The sequence below is a fragment of the Rhinoderma darwinii genome (genome assembly GCF_050947455.1).
Source record: "Rhinoderma darwinii isolate aRhiDar2 chromosome 5 unlocalized genomic scaffold, aRhiDar2.hap1 SUPER_5_unloc_24, whole genome shotgun sequence".
Classification (NCBI taxonomy): Eukaryota; Metazoa; Chordata; class Amphibia; order Anura; family Rhinodermatidae; genus Rhinoderma; species Rhinoderma darwinii.
In genome coordinates this window covers 295,613-310,611 of record NW_027461781.1, presented here as the reverse complement: position 1 = coordinate 310,611, position 14,999 = coordinate 295,613, and the positions used below count along the sequence as shown (strand labels likewise).

General features: G+C 48.0%; 10 non-coding genes across 10 annotated transcripts; all 10 read left to right on the top strand.

Annotated features, from left to right (window-relative positions):
- Nucleotides 1-468: 468 nt before the first annotated feature.
- Nucleotides 469-659, top strand: LOC142687727 (U2 spliceosomal RNA). The gene has a single exon (XR_012856925.1). It is a non-coding gene; the product is annotated as a U2 spliceosomal RNA (small nuclear RNA).
- A 1,284-nt stretch (nucleotides 660-1,943) lies between these two features.
- LOC142687726 (U2 spliceosomal RNA) lies at nucleotides 1,944-2,134 on the top strand. The gene has a single exon (XR_012856924.1). It is a non-coding gene; the product is annotated as a U2 spliceosomal RNA (small nuclear RNA).
- Nucleotides 2,135-3,422: 1,288 nt separating this feature from the next.
- On the top strand, nucleotides 3,423-3,613 carry LOC142687725 (U2 spliceosomal RNA). The gene has a single exon (XR_012856923.1). It is a non-coding gene; the product is annotated as a U2 spliceosomal RNA (small nuclear RNA).
- Nucleotides 3,614-4,897: 1,284 nt separating this feature from the next.
- On the top strand, nucleotides 4,898-5,088 carry LOC142687724 (U2 spliceosomal RNA). Its single transcript, XR_012856922.1, has one exon. It is a non-coding gene; the product is annotated as a U2 spliceosomal RNA (small nuclear RNA).
- Nucleotides 5,089-6,372: 1,284 nt separating this feature from the next.
- LOC142688027 (U2 spliceosomal RNA) lies at nucleotides 6,373-6,563 on the top strand. Its single transcript, XR_012857197.1, has one exon. It is a non-coding gene; the product is annotated as a U2 spliceosomal RNA (small nuclear RNA).
- A 1,296-nt stretch (nucleotides 6,564-7,859) lies between these two features.
- LOC142687723 (U2 spliceosomal RNA) lies at nucleotides 7,860-8,050 on the top strand. The gene has a single exon (XR_012856921.1). It is a non-coding gene; the product is annotated as a U2 spliceosomal RNA (small nuclear RNA).
- A 1,276-nt stretch (nucleotides 8,051-9,326) lies between these two features.
- LOC142687722 (U2 spliceosomal RNA) lies at nucleotides 9,327-9,517 on the top strand. Its single transcript, XR_012856920.1, has one exon. It is a non-coding gene; the product is annotated as a U2 spliceosomal RNA (small nuclear RNA).
- Nucleotides 9,518-10,805: 1,288 nt separating this feature from the next.
- LOC142687719 (U2 spliceosomal RNA) lies at nucleotides 10,806-10,996 on the top strand. Its single transcript, XR_012856918.1, has one exon. It is a non-coding gene; the product is annotated as a U2 spliceosomal RNA (small nuclear RNA).
- Nucleotides 10,997-12,278: 1,282 nt separating this feature from the next.
- Nucleotides 12,279-12,469, top strand: LOC142687718 (U2 spliceosomal RNA). The gene has a single exon (XR_012856917.1). It is a non-coding gene; the product is annotated as a U2 spliceosomal RNA (small nuclear RNA).
- Nucleotides 12,470-13,753: 1,284 nt separating this feature from the next.
- LOC142687717 (U2 spliceosomal RNA) lies at nucleotides 13,754-13,944 on the top strand. Its single transcript, XR_012856916.1, has one exon. It is a non-coding gene; the product is annotated as a U2 spliceosomal RNA (small nuclear RNA).
- Nucleotides 13,945-14,999: the final 1,055 nt, after the last annotated feature.

Sequence of the window (14,999 nt, the reverse complement as noted above, 5' to 3'; positions counted from 1 at the left end):
TGCACGTGTCATAGTGGAGCCCTCAGGATTCCAGAGCCAGCTTTCTGACATCATAATGGGGCCTCAGAGATAAAAGCCTGGGCCCAGGCAGTGTTGGTCAGTGCTGCTCAGCAGGCAGCACTGGACTGGACTGGATTACAGCTGATACAAGGTGTGAAGGAACAAGGGGTGGCTGTGGGCATGCACTTGCTGCCGCTGCCAGTGTTTATCTGCATGGCAGCAGGGCATTTGGGCGTTGCCAGGAAGGCGTTTTTATGTAGATTCCTCCTCTTTCAGCACTGCATTGTGGTGCAAGCAAAAGAAGCAAATCCTGTCTGGCTTCCTCTCCGGCCTTTATTCACCTCCCGTGTAGCTGTGAGTGTGTGAGCCTGCAGGGCCCCATGGAATTGCCTAGAAGTAGGCTGAATCGCTGCAAGGGCTGAACAGCAGTATCGGGCAGGCTCGGGCAACGCGCGGCCCGTTCGGGTTATCGCTTCTCGGCCTTTTGGCTAAGATCAAGTGTAGTATCTGTTCTTATCAGTTTAATATCTGATACGTCCCCTATCTGGGGACCATATATTAAATGGATTTTTAGAACAGGGAGATGGAAATAGAGCTTGCTCTGTCCACTCCACGCATTGACCTGGTATTGCAGTATTTCCAGGACCGGTGCACCCTTTCCTTATGTGTTGACTAAAAGCAGATTCCAAAAGTGTTTTTTGTCTTTGCTATTGTTTCTGTCTTTCTGAAGGGATCTCCCCTTTTAATCCCATTATTTCAACACCTGTTGGACAATGCATGAGTGATAATGAGCTCATTGATTAAATGCAATTAATGAATAGATTGCCACCTCTTGTTGTGTGTCGTCTGTGTTTCTGTGTTTCCGGCATTTCACATTGGAACACCTCATTCACCTTCCTTGTCTTCTCTCCGCCCTCCCTTTTAGGTAAGTTAAAGAGCTGCACCTGAGCCAGCCAGCCACTGATTGATTGATTGATTGATTGATTGATTGATTGATTGATTGATGCAGCACAACAGTCAAATAGTGGAGTGGAGTAGGGGAACAGCAAACAGCCAATAAAGCAGCCCGCCCGCTCGCCTGACCGCCACAATGGACCTACCTGTGTACACTAGATGGATGTGATGGAATGTACTGTCGTCCCTACATTTCAAGAAGAAGTAAGAATTGCAGTTGCAACAAAGCCTTGCTTGCCTACAAAGAGAGCAGCAATTTGGATTTGTTACTATGTTACCTAGAAGAATAACAAACTGTGCAAGGATGGAGGTTGTAGGAGCAAGGAGAAGTTGTCTGTAAAGTTGGTGGATGCCTATTTTCCATTTTGCAGTCCCTTGTCTCCCTCTTGTGGCCTTCTGGAGGCAACTAGCTGTGCAAAAAAAAGACAGCCTGGCGGCCGGCTGTTGCAGTGTTGCCCTCTCAGGCAACACTGAGTGACTGACTGAGCCTCACCGTCTTATATAAAGTTCAGACGGAACTTTGCACGTGTCATAGTGGAGCCCTCAGGATTCCAGAGCCAGCTTTCTGACATCATAATGGGGCCTCAGAGATAAAAGCCTGGGCCCAGGCAGTGTTGGTCAGTGCTGCTCAGCAGGCAGCACTGGACTGGACTGGATTACAGCTGATACAAGGTGTGAAGGAACAAGGGGTGGCTGTGGGCATGCACTTGCTGCCGCTGCCAGTGTTTATCTGCATGGCAGCAGGGCATTTGGGCGTTGCCAGGAAGGCGTTTTTATGTAGATTCCTCCTCTTTCAGCACTGCATTGTGGTGCAAGCAAAAGAAGCAAATCCTGTCTGGCTTCCTCTCCGGCCTTTATTCACCTCCCGTGTAGCTGTGAGTGTGTGAGCCTGCAGGGCCCCATGGAATTGCCTAGAAGTAGGCTGAATCGCTGCAAGGGCTGAACAGCAGTATCGGGCAGGCTCGGGCAACGCGCGGCCCGTTCGGGTTATCGCTTCTCGGCCTTTTGGCTAAGATCAAGTGTAGTATCTGTTCTTATCAGTTTAATATCTGATACGTCCCCTATCTGGGGACCATATATTAAATGGATTTTTAGAACAGGGAGATGGAAATAGAGCTTGCTCTGTCCACTCCACGCATTGACCTGGTATTGCAGTATTTCCAGGACCGGTGCACCCTTTCCTTATGTGTTGACTAAAAGCAGATTCCAAAAGTGTTTTTTGTCTTTGCTATTGTTTCTGTCTTTCTGAAGGGATCTCCCCTTTTAATCCCATTATTTCAACACCTGTTGGACAATGCATGAGTGATAATGAGCTCATTGATTAAATGCAATTAATGAATAGATTGCCACCTCTTGTTGTGTGTCGTCTGTGTTTCTGTGTTTCCGGCATTTCACATTGGAACACCTCATTCACCTTCCTTGTCTTCTCTCCGCCCTCCCTTTTAGGTAAGTTAAAGAGCTGCACCTGAGCCAGCCACTGATTGATTGATTGATTGATTGATTGATTGATTGATTGATTGATTGATTGATGCAGCACAACAGTCAAATAGTGGAGTGGAGTAGGGGAACAGCAAACAGCCAATAAAGCAGCCCGCCCGCTCGCCTGCCCGCCACAATGGACCTACCTGTGTACACTAGATGGATGTGATGGAATGTACTGTCGTCCCTACATTTCAAGAAGAAGTAAGAATTGCAGTTGCAACAAAGCCTTGCTTGCCTACAAAGAGAGCAGCAATTTGGATTTGTTACTATGTTACCTAGAAGAATAACAAACTGTGCAAGGATGGAGGTTGTAGGAGCAAGGAGAAGTTGTCTGTAAAGTTGGTGGATGCCTATTTTCCATTTTGCAGTCCCTTGTCTCCCTCTTGTGGCCTCCTGGAGGCAACTAGCTGTGCAAAAAAAAGACAGCCTGGCGGCCGGCTGTTGCAGTGTTGCCCTCTCAGGCAACACTGAGTGACTGACTGAGCCTCACCGTCTTATATAAAGTTCAGACGGAACTTTGCACGTGTCATAGTGGAGCCCTCAGGATTCCAGAGCCAGCTTTCTGACATCATAATGGGGCCTCAGAGATAAAAGCCTGGGCCCAGGCAGTGTTGGTCAGTGCTGCTCAGCAGGCAGCACTGGACTGGACTGGATTACAGCTGATACAAGGTGTGAAGGAACAAGGGGTGGCTGTGGGCATGCACTTGCTGCCGCTGCCAGTGTTTATCTGCATGGCAGCAGGGCATTTGGGCGTTGCCAGGAAGGCGTTTTTATGTAGATTCCTCCTCTTTCAGCACTGCATTGTGGTGCAAGCAAAAGAAGCAAATCCTGTCTGGCTTCCTCTCCGGCCTTTATTCACCTCCCGTGTAGCTGTGAGTGTGTGAGCCTGCAGGGCCCCATGGAATTGCCTAGAAGTAGGCTGAATCGCTGCAAGGGCTGAACAGCAGTATCGGGCAGGCTCGGGCAACGCGCGGCCCGTTCGGGTTATCGCTTCTCGGCCTTTTGGCTAAGATCAAGTGTAGTATCTGTTCTTATCAGTTTAATATCTGATACGTCCCCTATCTGGGGACCATATATTAAATGGATTTTTAGAACAGGGAGATGGAAATAGAGCTTGCTCTGTCCACTCCACGCATTGACCTGGTATTGCAGTATTTCCAGGACCGGTGCACCCTTTCCTTATGTGTTGACTAAAAGCAGATTCCAAAAGTGTTTTTTGTCTTTGCTATTGTTTCTGTCTTTCTGAAGGGATCTCCCCTTTTAATCCCATTATTTCAACACCTGTTGGACAATGCATGAGTGATAATGAGCTCATTGATTAAATGCAATTAATGAATAGATTGCCACCTCTTGTTGTGTGTCGTCTGTGTTTCTGTGTTTCCGGCATTTCACATTGGAACACCTCATTCACCTTCCTTGTCTTCTCTCCGCCCTCCCTTTTAGGTAAGTTAAAGAGCTGCACCTGAGCCAGCCACTGATTGATTGATTGATTGATTGATTGATTGATTGATTGATTGATTGATGCAGCACAACAGTCAAATAGTGGAGTGGAGTAGGGGAACAGCAAACAGCCAATAAAGCAGCCCGCCCGCTCGCCTGCCCGCCACAATGGACCTACCTGTGTACACTAGATGGATGTGATGGAATGTACTGTCGTCCCTACATTTCAAGAAGAAGTAAGAATTGCAGTTGCAACAAAGCCTTGCTTGCCTACAAAGAGAGCAGCAATTTGGATTTGTTACTATGTTACCTAGAAGAATAACAAACTGTGCAAGGATGGAGGTTGTAGGAGCAAGGAGAAGTTGTCTGTAAAGTTGGTGGATGCCTATTTTCCATTTTGCAGTCCCTTGTCTCCCTCTTGTGGCCTCCTGGAGGCAACTAGCTGTGCAAAAAAAAGACAGCCTGGCGGCCGGCTGTTGCAGTGTTGCCCTCTCAGGCAACACTGAGTGACTGACTGAGCCTCACCGTCTTATATAAAGTTCAGACGGAACTTTGCACGTGTCATAGTGGAGCCCTCAGGATTCCAGAGCCAGCTTTCTGACATCATAATGGGGCCTCAGAGATAAAAGCCTGGGCCCAGGCAGTGTTGGTCAGTGCTGCTCAGCAGGCAGCACTGGACTGGACTGGATTACAGCTGATACAAGGTGTGAAGGAACAAGGGGTGGCTGTGGGCATGCACTTGCTGCCGCTGCCAGTGTTTATCTGCATGGCAGCAGGGCATTTGGGCGTTGCCAGGAAGGCGTTTTTATGTAGATTCCTCCTCTTTCAGCACTGCATTGTGGTGCAAGCAAAAGAAGCAAATCCTGTCTGGCTTCCTCTCCGGCCTTTATTCACCTCCCGTGTAGCTGTGAGTGTGTGAGCCTGCAGGGCCCCATGGAATTGCCTAGAAGTAGGCTGAATCGCTGCAAGGGCTGAACAGCAGTATCGGGCAGGCTCGGGCAACGCGCGGCCCGTTCGGGTTATCGCTTCTCGGCCTTTTGGCTAAGATCAAGTGTAGTATCTGTTCTTATCAGTTTAATATCTGATACGTCCCCTATCTGGGGACCATATATTAAATGGATTTTTAGAACAGGGAGATGGAAATAGAGCTTGCTCTGTCCACTCCACGCATTGACCTGGTATTGCAGTATTTCCAGGACCGGTGCACCCTTTCCTTATGTGTTGACTAAAAGCAGATTCCAAAAGTGTTTTTTGTCTTTGCTATTGTTTCTGTCTTTCTGAAGGGATCTCCCCTTTTAATCCCATTATTTCAACACCTGTTGGACAATGCATGAGTGATAATGAGCTCATTGATTAAATGCAATTAATGAATAGATTGCCACCTCTTGTTGTGTGTCGTCTGTGTTTCTGTGTTTCCGGCATTTCACATTGGAACACCTCATTCACCTTCCTTGTCTTCTCTCCGCCCTCCCTTTTAGGTAAGTTAAAGAGCTGCACCTGAGCCAGCCACTGATTGATTGATTGATTGATTGATTGATTGATTGATTGATTGATTGATGCAGCACAACAGTCAAATAGTGGAGTGGAGTAGGGGAACAGCAAACAGCCAATAAAGCAGCCCGCCCGCTCGCCTGCCCGCCACAATGGACCTACCTGTGTACACTAGATGGATGTGATGGAATGTACTGTCGTCCCTACATTTCAAGAAGAAGTAAGAATTGCAGTTGCAACAAAGCCTTGCTTGCCTACAAAGAGAGCAGCAATTTGGATTTGTTACTATGTTACCTAGAAGAATAACAAACTGTGCAAGGATGGAGGTTGTAGGAGCAAGGAGAAGTTGTCTGTAAAGTTGGTGGATGCCTATTTTCCATTTTGCAGTCCCTTGTCTCCCTCTTGTGGCCTCCTGGAGGCAACTAGCTGTGCAAAAAAAAGACAGCCTGGCGGCCGGCTGTTGCAGTGTTGCCCTCTCAGGCAACACTGAGTGACTGACTGAGCCTCACCGTCTTATATAAAGTTCAGACGGAACTTTGCACGTGTCATAGTGGAGCCCTCAGGATTCCAGAGCCAGCTTTCTGACATCATAATGGGGCCTCAGAGATAAAAGCCTGGGCCCAGGCAGTGTTGGTCAGTGCTGCTCAGCAGGCAGCACTGGACTGGACTGGATTACAGCTGATACAAGGTGTGAAGGAACAAGGGGTGGCTGTGGGCATGCACTTGCTGCCGCTGCCAGTGTTTATCTGCATGGCAGCAGGGCATTTGGGCGTTGCCAGGAAGGCGTTTTTATGTAGATTCCTCCTCTTTCAGCACTGCATTGTGGTGCAAGCAAAAGAAGCAAATCCTGTCTGGCTTCCTCTCCGGCCTTTATTCACCTCCCGTGTAGCTGTGAGTGTGTGAGCCTGCAGGGCCCCATGGAATTGCCTAGAAGTAGGCTGAATCGCTGCAAGGGCTGAACAGCAGTATCGGGCAGGCTCGGGCAACGCGCGGCCCGTTCGGGTTATCGCTTCTCGGCCTTTTGGCTAAGATCAAGTGTAGTATCTGTTCTTATCAGTTTAATATCTGATACGTCCCCTATCTGGGGACCATATATTCAATGGATTTTTAGAACAGGGAGATGGAAATAGAGCTTGCTCTGTCCACTCCACGCATTGACCTGGTATTGCAGTATTTCCAGGACCGGTGCACCCTTTCCTTATGTGTTGACTAAAAGCAGATTCCAAAAGTGTTTTTTGTCTTTGCTATTGTTTCTGTCTTTCTGAAGGGATCTCCCCTTTTAATCCCATTATTTCAACACCTGTTGGACAATGCATGAGTGATAATGAGCTCATTGATTAAATGCAATTAATGAATAGATTGCCACCTCTTGTTGTGTGTCGTCTGTGTTTCTGTGTTTCCGGCATTTCACATTGGAACACCTCATTCACCTTCCTTGTCTTCTCTCCGCCCTCCCTTTTAGGTAAGTTAAAGAGCTGCACCTGAGCCAGCCACTGATTGATTGATTGATTGATTGATTGATTGATTGATTAATTGATTGATTGATTGATTGATGCAGCACAACAGTCAAATAGTGGAGTGGAGTAGGGGAACAGCAAACAGCCAATAAAGCAGCCCGCCCGCTCGCCTGCCCGCCACAATGGACCTACCTGTGTACACTAGATGGATGTGATGGAATGTACTGTCGTCCCTACATTTCAAGAAGAAGTAAGAATTGCAGTTGCAACAAAGCCTTGCTTGCCTACAAAGAGAGCAGCAATTTGGATTTGTTACTATGTTACCTAGAAGAATAACAAACTGTGCAAGGATGGAGGTTGTAGGAGCAAGGAGAAGTTGTCTGTAAAGTTGGTGGATGCCTATTTTCCATTTTGCAGTCCCTTGTCTCCCTCTTGTGGCCTCCTGGAGGCAACTAGCTGTGCAAAAAAAAGACAGCCTGGCAGCCGGCTGTTGCAGTGTTGCCCTCTCAGGCAACACTGAGTGACTGACTGAGCCTCACCGTCTTATATAAAGTTCAGACGGAACTTTGCACGTGTCATAGTGGAGCCCTCAGGATTCCAGAGCCAGCTTTCTGACATCATAATGGGGCCTCAGAGATAAAAGCCTGGGCCCAGGCAGTGTTGGTCAGTGCTGCTCAGCAGGCAGCACTGGACTGGACTGGATTACAGCTGATACAAGGTGTGAAGGAACAAGGGGTGGCTGTGGGCATGCACTTGCTGCCGCTGCCAGTGTTTATCTGCATGGCAGCAGGGCATTTGGGCGTTGCCAGGAAGGCGTTTTTATGTAGATTCCTCCTCTTTCAGCACTGCATTGTGGTGCAAGCAAAAGAAGCAAATCCTGTCTGGCTTCCTCTCCGGCCTTTATTCACCTCCCGTGTAGCTGTGAGTGTGTGAGCCTGCAGGGCCCCATGGAATTGCCTAGAAGTAGGCTGAATCGCTGCAAGGGCTGAACAGCAGTATCGGGCAGGCTCGGGCAACGCGCGGCCCGTTCGGGTTATCGCTTCTCGGCCTTTTGGCTAAGATCAAGTGTAGTATCTGTTCTTATCAGTTTAATATCTGATACGTCCCCTATCTGGGGACCATATATTAAATGGATTTTTAGAACAGGGAGATGGAAATAGAGCTTGCTCTGTCCACTCCACGCATTGACCTGGTATTGCAGTATTTCCAGGACCGGTGCACCCTTTCCTTATGTGTTGACTAAAAGCAGATTCCAAAAGTGTTTTTTGTCTTTGCTATTGTTTCTGTCTTTCTGAAGGGATCTCCCCTTTTAATCCCATTATTTCAACACCTGTTGGACAATGCATGAGTGATAATGAGCTCATTGATTAAATGCAATTAATGAATAGATTGCCACCTCTTGTTGTGTGTCGTCTGTGTTTCTGTGTTTCCGGCATTTCACATTGGAACACCTCATTCACCTTCCTTGTCTTCTCTCCGCCCTCCCTTTTAGGTAAGTTAAAGAGCTGCACCTGAGCCAGCCACTGATTGATTGATTGATTGATTGATTGATTGATTGATTGATGCAGCACAACAGTCAAATAGTGGAGTGGAGTAGGGGAACAGCAAACAGCCAATAAAGCAGCCCGCCCGCTCGCCTGCCCGCCACAATGGACCTACCTGTGTACACTAGATGGATGTGATGGAATGTACTGTCGTCCCTACATTTCAAGAAGAAGTAAGAATTGCAGTTGCAACAAAGCCTTGCTTGCCTACAAAGAGAGCAGCAATTTGGATTTGTTACTATGTTACCTAGAAGAATAACAAACTGTGCAAGGATGGAGGTTGTAGGAGCAAGGAGAAGTTGTCTGTAAAGTTGGTGGATGCCTATTTTCCATTTTGCAGTCCCTTGTCTCCCTCTTGTGGCCTCCTGGAGGCAACTAGCTGTGCAAAAAAAAGACAGCCTGGCGGCCGGCTGTTGCAGTGTTGCCCTCTCAGGCAACACTGAGTGACTGACTGAGCCTCACCGTCTTATATAAAGTTCAGACGGAACTTTGCACGTGTCATAGTGGAGCCCTCAGGATTCCAGAGCCAGCTTTCTGACATCATAATGGGGCCTCAGAGATAAAAGCCTGGGCCCAGGCAGTGTTGGTCAGTGCTGCTCAGCAGGCAGCACTGGACTGGACTGGATTACAGCTGATACAAGGTGTGAAGGAACAAGGGGTGGCTGTGGGCATGCACTTGCTGCCGCTGCCAGTGTTTATCTGCATGGCAGCAGGGCATTTGGGCGTTGCCAGGAAGGCGTTTTTATGTAGATTCCTCCTCTTTCAGCACTGCATTGTGGTGCAAGCAAAAGAAGCAAATCCTGTCTGGCTTCCTCTCCGGCCTTTATTCACCTCCCGTGTAGCTGTGAGTGTGTGAGCCTGCAGGGCCCCATGGAATTGCCTAGAAGTAGGCTGAATCGCTGCAAGGGCTGAACAGCAGTATCGGGCAGGCTCGGGCAACGCGCGGCCCGTTCGGGTTATCGCTTCTCGGCCTTTTGGCTAAGATCAAGTGTAGTATCTGTTCTTATCAGTTTAATATCTGATACGTCCCCTATCTGGGGACCATATATTAAATGGATTTTTAGAACAGGGAGATGGAAATAGAGCTTGCTCTGTCCACTCCACGCATTGACCTGGTATTGCAGTATTTCCAGGACCGGTGCACCCTTTCCTTATGTGTTGACTAAAAGCAGATTCCAAAAGTGTTTTTTGTCTTTGCTATTGTTTCTGTCTTTCTGAAGGGATCTCCCCTTTTAATCCCATTATTTCAACACCTGTTGGACAATGCATGAGTGATAATGAGCTCATTGATTAAATGCAATTAATGAATAGATTGCCACCTCTTGTTGTGTGTCGTCTGTGTTTCTGTGTTTCCGGCATTTCACATTGGAACACCTCATTCACCTTCCTTGTCTTCTCTCCGCCCTCCCTTTTAGGTAAGTTAAAGAGCTGCACCTGAGCCAGCCACTGATTGATTGATTGATTGATTGATTGATTGATTGATTGATTGATTGATTGATGCAGCACAACAGTCAAATAGTGGAGTGGAGTAGGGGAACAGCAAACAGCCAATAAAGCAGCCCGCCCGCTCGCCTGCCCGCCACAATGGACCTACCTGTGTACACTAGATGGATGTGATGGAATGTACTGTCGTCCCTACATTTCAAGAAGAAGTAAGAATTGCAGTTGCAACAAAGCCTTGCTTGCCTACAAAGAGAGCAGCAATTTGGATTTGTTACTATGTTACCTAGAAGAATAACAAACTGTGCAAGGATGGAGGTTGTAGGAGCAAGGAGAAGTTGTCTGTAAAGTTGGTGGATGCCTATTTTCCATTTTGCAGTCCCTTGTCTCCCTCTTGTGGCCTCCTGGAGGCAACTAGCTGTGCAAAAAAAAGACAGCCTGGCGGCCGGCTGTTGCAGTGTTGCCCTCTCAGGCAACACTGAGTGACTGACTGAGCCTCACCGTCTTATATAAAGTTCAGACGGAACTTTGCACGTGTCATAGTGGAGCCCTCAGGATTCCAGAGCCAGCTTTCTGACATCATAATGGGGCCTCAGAGATAAAAGCCTGGGCCCAGGCAGTGTTGGTCAGTGCTGCTCAGCAGGCAGCACTGGACTGGACTGGATTACAGCTGATACAAGGTGTGAAGGAACAAGGGGTGGCTGTGGGCATGCACTTGCTGCCGCTGCCAGTGTTTATCTGCATGGCAGCAGGGCATTTGGGCGTTGCCAGGAAGGCGTTTTTATGTAGATTCCTCCTCTTTCAGCACTGCATTGTGGTGCAAGCAAAAGAAGCAAATCCTGTCTGGCTTCCTCTCCGGCCTTTATTCACCTCCCGTGTAGCTGTGAGTGTGTGAGCCTGCAGGGCCCCATGGAATTGCCTAGAAGTAGGCTGAATCGCTGCAAGGGCTGAACAGCAGTATCGGGCAGGCTCGGGCAACGCGCGGCCCGTTCGGGTTATCGCTTCTCGGCCTTTTGGCTAAGATCAAGTGTAGTATCTGTTCTTATCAGTTTAATATCTGATACGTCCCCTATCTGGGGACCATATATTAAATGGATTTTTAGAACAGGGAGATGGAAATAGAGCTTGCTCTGTCCACTCCACGCATTGACCTGGTATTGCAGTATTTCCAGGACCGGTGCACCCTTTCCTTATGTGTTGACTAAAAGCAGATTCCAAAAGTGTTTTTTTTGTCTTTGCTATTGTTTCTGTCTTTCTGAAGGGATCTCCCCTTTTAATCCCATTATTTCAACACCTGTTGGACAATGCATGAGTGATAATGAGCTCATTGATTAAATGCAATTAATGAATAGATTGCCACCTCTTGTTGTGTGTCGTCTGTGTTTCTGTGTTTCCGGCATTTCACATTGGAACACCTCATTCACCTTCCTTGTCTTCTCTCCGCCCTCCCTTTTAGGTAAGTTAAAGAGCTGCACCTGAGCCAGCCACTGATTGATTGATTGATTGATTGATTGATTGATTGATTGATTGATGCAGCACAACAGTCAAATAGTGGAGTGGAGTAGGGGAACAGCAAACAGCCAATAAAGCAGCCCGCCCGCTCGCCTGCCCGCCACAATGGACCTACCTGTGTACACTAGATGGATGTGATGGAATGTACTGTCGTCCCTACATTTCAAGAAGAAGTAAGAATTGCAGTTGCAACAAAGCCTTGCTTGCCTACAAAGAGAGCAGCAATTTGGATTTGTTACTATGTTACCTAGAAGAATAACAAACTGTGCAAGGATGGAGGTTGTAGGAGCAAGGAGAAGTTGTCTGTAAAGTTGGTGGATGCCTATTTTCCATTTTGCAGTCCCTTGTCTCCCTCTTGTGGCCTCCTGGAGGCAACTAGCTGTGCAAAAAAAAGACAGCCTGGCGGCCGGCTGTTGCAGTGTTGCCCTCTCAGGCAACACTGAGTGACTGACTGAGCCTCACCGTCTTATATAAAGTTCAGACGGAACTTTGCACGTGTCATAGTGGAGCCCTCAGGATTCCAGAGCCAGCTTTCTGACATCATAATGGGGCCTCAGAGATAAAAGCCTGGGCCCAGGCAGTGTTGGTCAGTGCTGCTCAGCAGGCAGCACTGGACTGGACTGGATTACAGCTGATACAAGGTGTGAAGGAACAAGGGGTGGCTGTGGGCATGCACTTGCTGCCGCTGCCAGTGTTTATCTGCATGGCAGCAGGGCATTTGGGCGTTGCCAGGAAGGCGTTTTTATGTAGATTCCTCCTCTTTCAGCACTGCATTGTGGTGCAAGCAAAAGAAGCAAATCCTGTCTGGCTTCCTCTCCGGCCTTTATTCACCTCCCGTGTAGCTGTGAGTGTGTGAGCCTGCAGGGCCCCATGGAATTGCCTAGAAGTAGGCTGAATCGCTGCAAGGGCTGAACAGCAGTATCGGGCAGGCTCGGGCAACGCGCGGCCCGTTCGGGTTATCGCTTCTCGGCCTTTTGGCTAAGATCAAGTGTAGTATCTGTTCTTATCAGTTTAATATCTGATACGTCCCCTATCTGGGGACCATATATTAAATGGATTTTTAGAACAGGGAGATGGAAATAGAGCTTGCTCTGTCCACTCCACGCATTGACCTGGTATTGCAGTATTTCCAGGACCGGTGCACCCTTTCCTTATGTGTTGACTAAAAGCAGATTCCAAAAGTGTTTTTTGTCTTTGCTATTGTTTCTGTCTTTCTGAAGGGATCTCCCCTTTTAATCCCATTATTTCAACACCTGTTGGACAATGCATGAGTGATAATGAGCTCATTGATTAAATGCAATTAATGAATAGATTGCCACCTCTTGTTGTGTGTCGTCTGTGTTTCTGTGTTTCCGGCATTTCACATTGGAACACCTCATTCACCTTACTTGTCTTCTCTCCGCCCTCCCTTTTAGGTAAGTTAAAGAGCTGCACCTGAGCCAGCCACTGATTGATTGATTGATTGATTGATTGATTGATTGATTGATTGATTGATGCAGCACAACAGTCAAATAGTGGAGTGGAGTAGGGGAACAGCAAACAGCCAATAAAGCAGCCCGCCCGCTCGCCTGCCCGCCACAATGGACCTACCTGTGTACACTAGATGGATGTGATGGAATGTACTGTCGTCCCTACATTTCAAGAAGAAGTAAGAATTGCAGTTGCAGCAAAGCCTTGCTTGCCTACAAAGAGAGCAGCAATTTGGATTTGTTACTATGTTACCTAGAAGAATAACAAACTGTGCAAGGATGGAGGTTGTAGGAGCAAGGAGAAGTTGTCTGTAAAGTTGGTGGATGCCTATTTTCCATTTTGCAGTCCCTTGTCTCCCTCTTGTGGCCTCCTGGAGGCAACTAGCTGTGCAAAAAAAAGACAGCCTGGCGGCCGGCTGTTGCAGTGTTGCCCTCTCAGGCAACACTGAGTGACTGACTGAGCCTCACCGTCTTATATAAAGTTCAGACGGAACTTTGCACGTGTCATAGTGGAGCCCTCAGGATTCCAGAGCCAGCTTTCTGACATCATAATGGGGCCTCAGAGATAAAAGCCTGGGCCCAGGCAGTGTTGGTCAGTGCTGCTCAGCAGGCAGCACTGGACTGGACTGGATTACAGCTGATACAAGGTGTGAAGGAACAAGGGGTGGCTGTGGGCATGCACTTGCTGCCGCTGCCAGTGTTTATCTGCATGGCAGCAGGGCATTTGGGCGTTGCCAGGAAGGCGTTTTTATGTAGATTCCTCCTCTTTCAGCACTGCATTGTGGTGCAAGCAAAAGAAGCAAATCCTGTCTGGCTTCCTCTCCGGCCTTTATTCACCTCCCGTGTAGCTGTGAGTGTGTGAGCCTGCAGGGCCCCATGGAATTGCCTTGAAGTAGGCTGAATCGCTGCAAGGGCTGAACAGCAGTATCGGGCAGGCTCGGGCAACGCGCGGCCCGTTCGGGTTATCGCTTCTCGGCCTTTTGGCTAAGATCAAGTGTAGTATCTGTTCTTATCAGTTTAATATCTGATACGTCCCCTATCTGGGGACCATATATTAAATGGATTTTTAGAACAGGGAGATGGAAATAGAGCTTGCTCTGTCCACTCCACGCATTGACCTGGTATTGCAGTATTTCCAGGACCGGTGCACCCTTTCCTTATGTGTTGACTAAAAGCAGATTCCAAAAGTGTTTTTTGTCTTTGCTATTGTTTCTGTCTTTCTGAAGGGATCTCCCCTTTTAATCCCATTATTTCAACACCTGTTGGACAATGCATGAGTGATAATGAGCTCATTGATTAAATGCAATTAATGAATAGATTGCCACCTCTTGTTGTGTGTCGTCTGTGTTTCTGTGTTTCCGGCATTTCACATTGGAACACCTCATTCACCTTCCTTGTCTTCTCTCCGCCCTCCCTTTTAGGTAAGTTAAAGAGCTGCACCTGAGCCAGCCACTGATTGATTGATTGATTGATTGATTGATTGATTGATTGATTGATTGATTGATGCAGCACAACAGTCAAATAGTGGAGTGGAGTAGGGGAACAGCAAACAGCCAATAAAGCAGCCCGCCCGCTCGCCTGCCCGCCACAATGGACCTACCTGTGTACACTAGATGGATGTGATGGAATGTACTGTCGTCCCTACATTTCAAGAAGAAGTAAGAATTGCAGTTGCAACAAAGCCTTGCTTGCCTACAAAGAGAGCAGCAATTTGGATTTGTTACTATGTTACCTAGAAGAATAACAAACTGTGCAAGGATGGAGGTTGTAGGAGCAAGGAGAAGTTGTCTGTAAAGTTGGTGGATGCCTATTTTCCATTTTGCAGTCCCTTGTCTCCCTCTTGTGGCCTCCTGGAGGCAACTAGCTGTGCAAAAAAAAGACAGCCTGGCGGCCGGCTGTTGCAGTGTTGCCCTCTCAGGCAACACTGAGTGACTGACTGAGCCTCACCGTCTTATATAAAGTTCAGACGGAACTTTGCACGTGTCATAGTGGAGCCCTCAGGATTCCAGAGCCAGCTTTCTGACATCATAATGGGGCCTCAGAGATAAAAGCCTGGGCCCAGGCAGTGTTGGTCAGTGCTGCTCAGCAGGCAGCACTGGACTGGACTGGATTACAGCTGATACAAGGTGTGAAGGAACAAGGGGTGGCTGTGGGCATGCACTTGCTGCCGCTGCCAGTGTTTATCTGCATGGCAGCAGGGCATTTGGGCG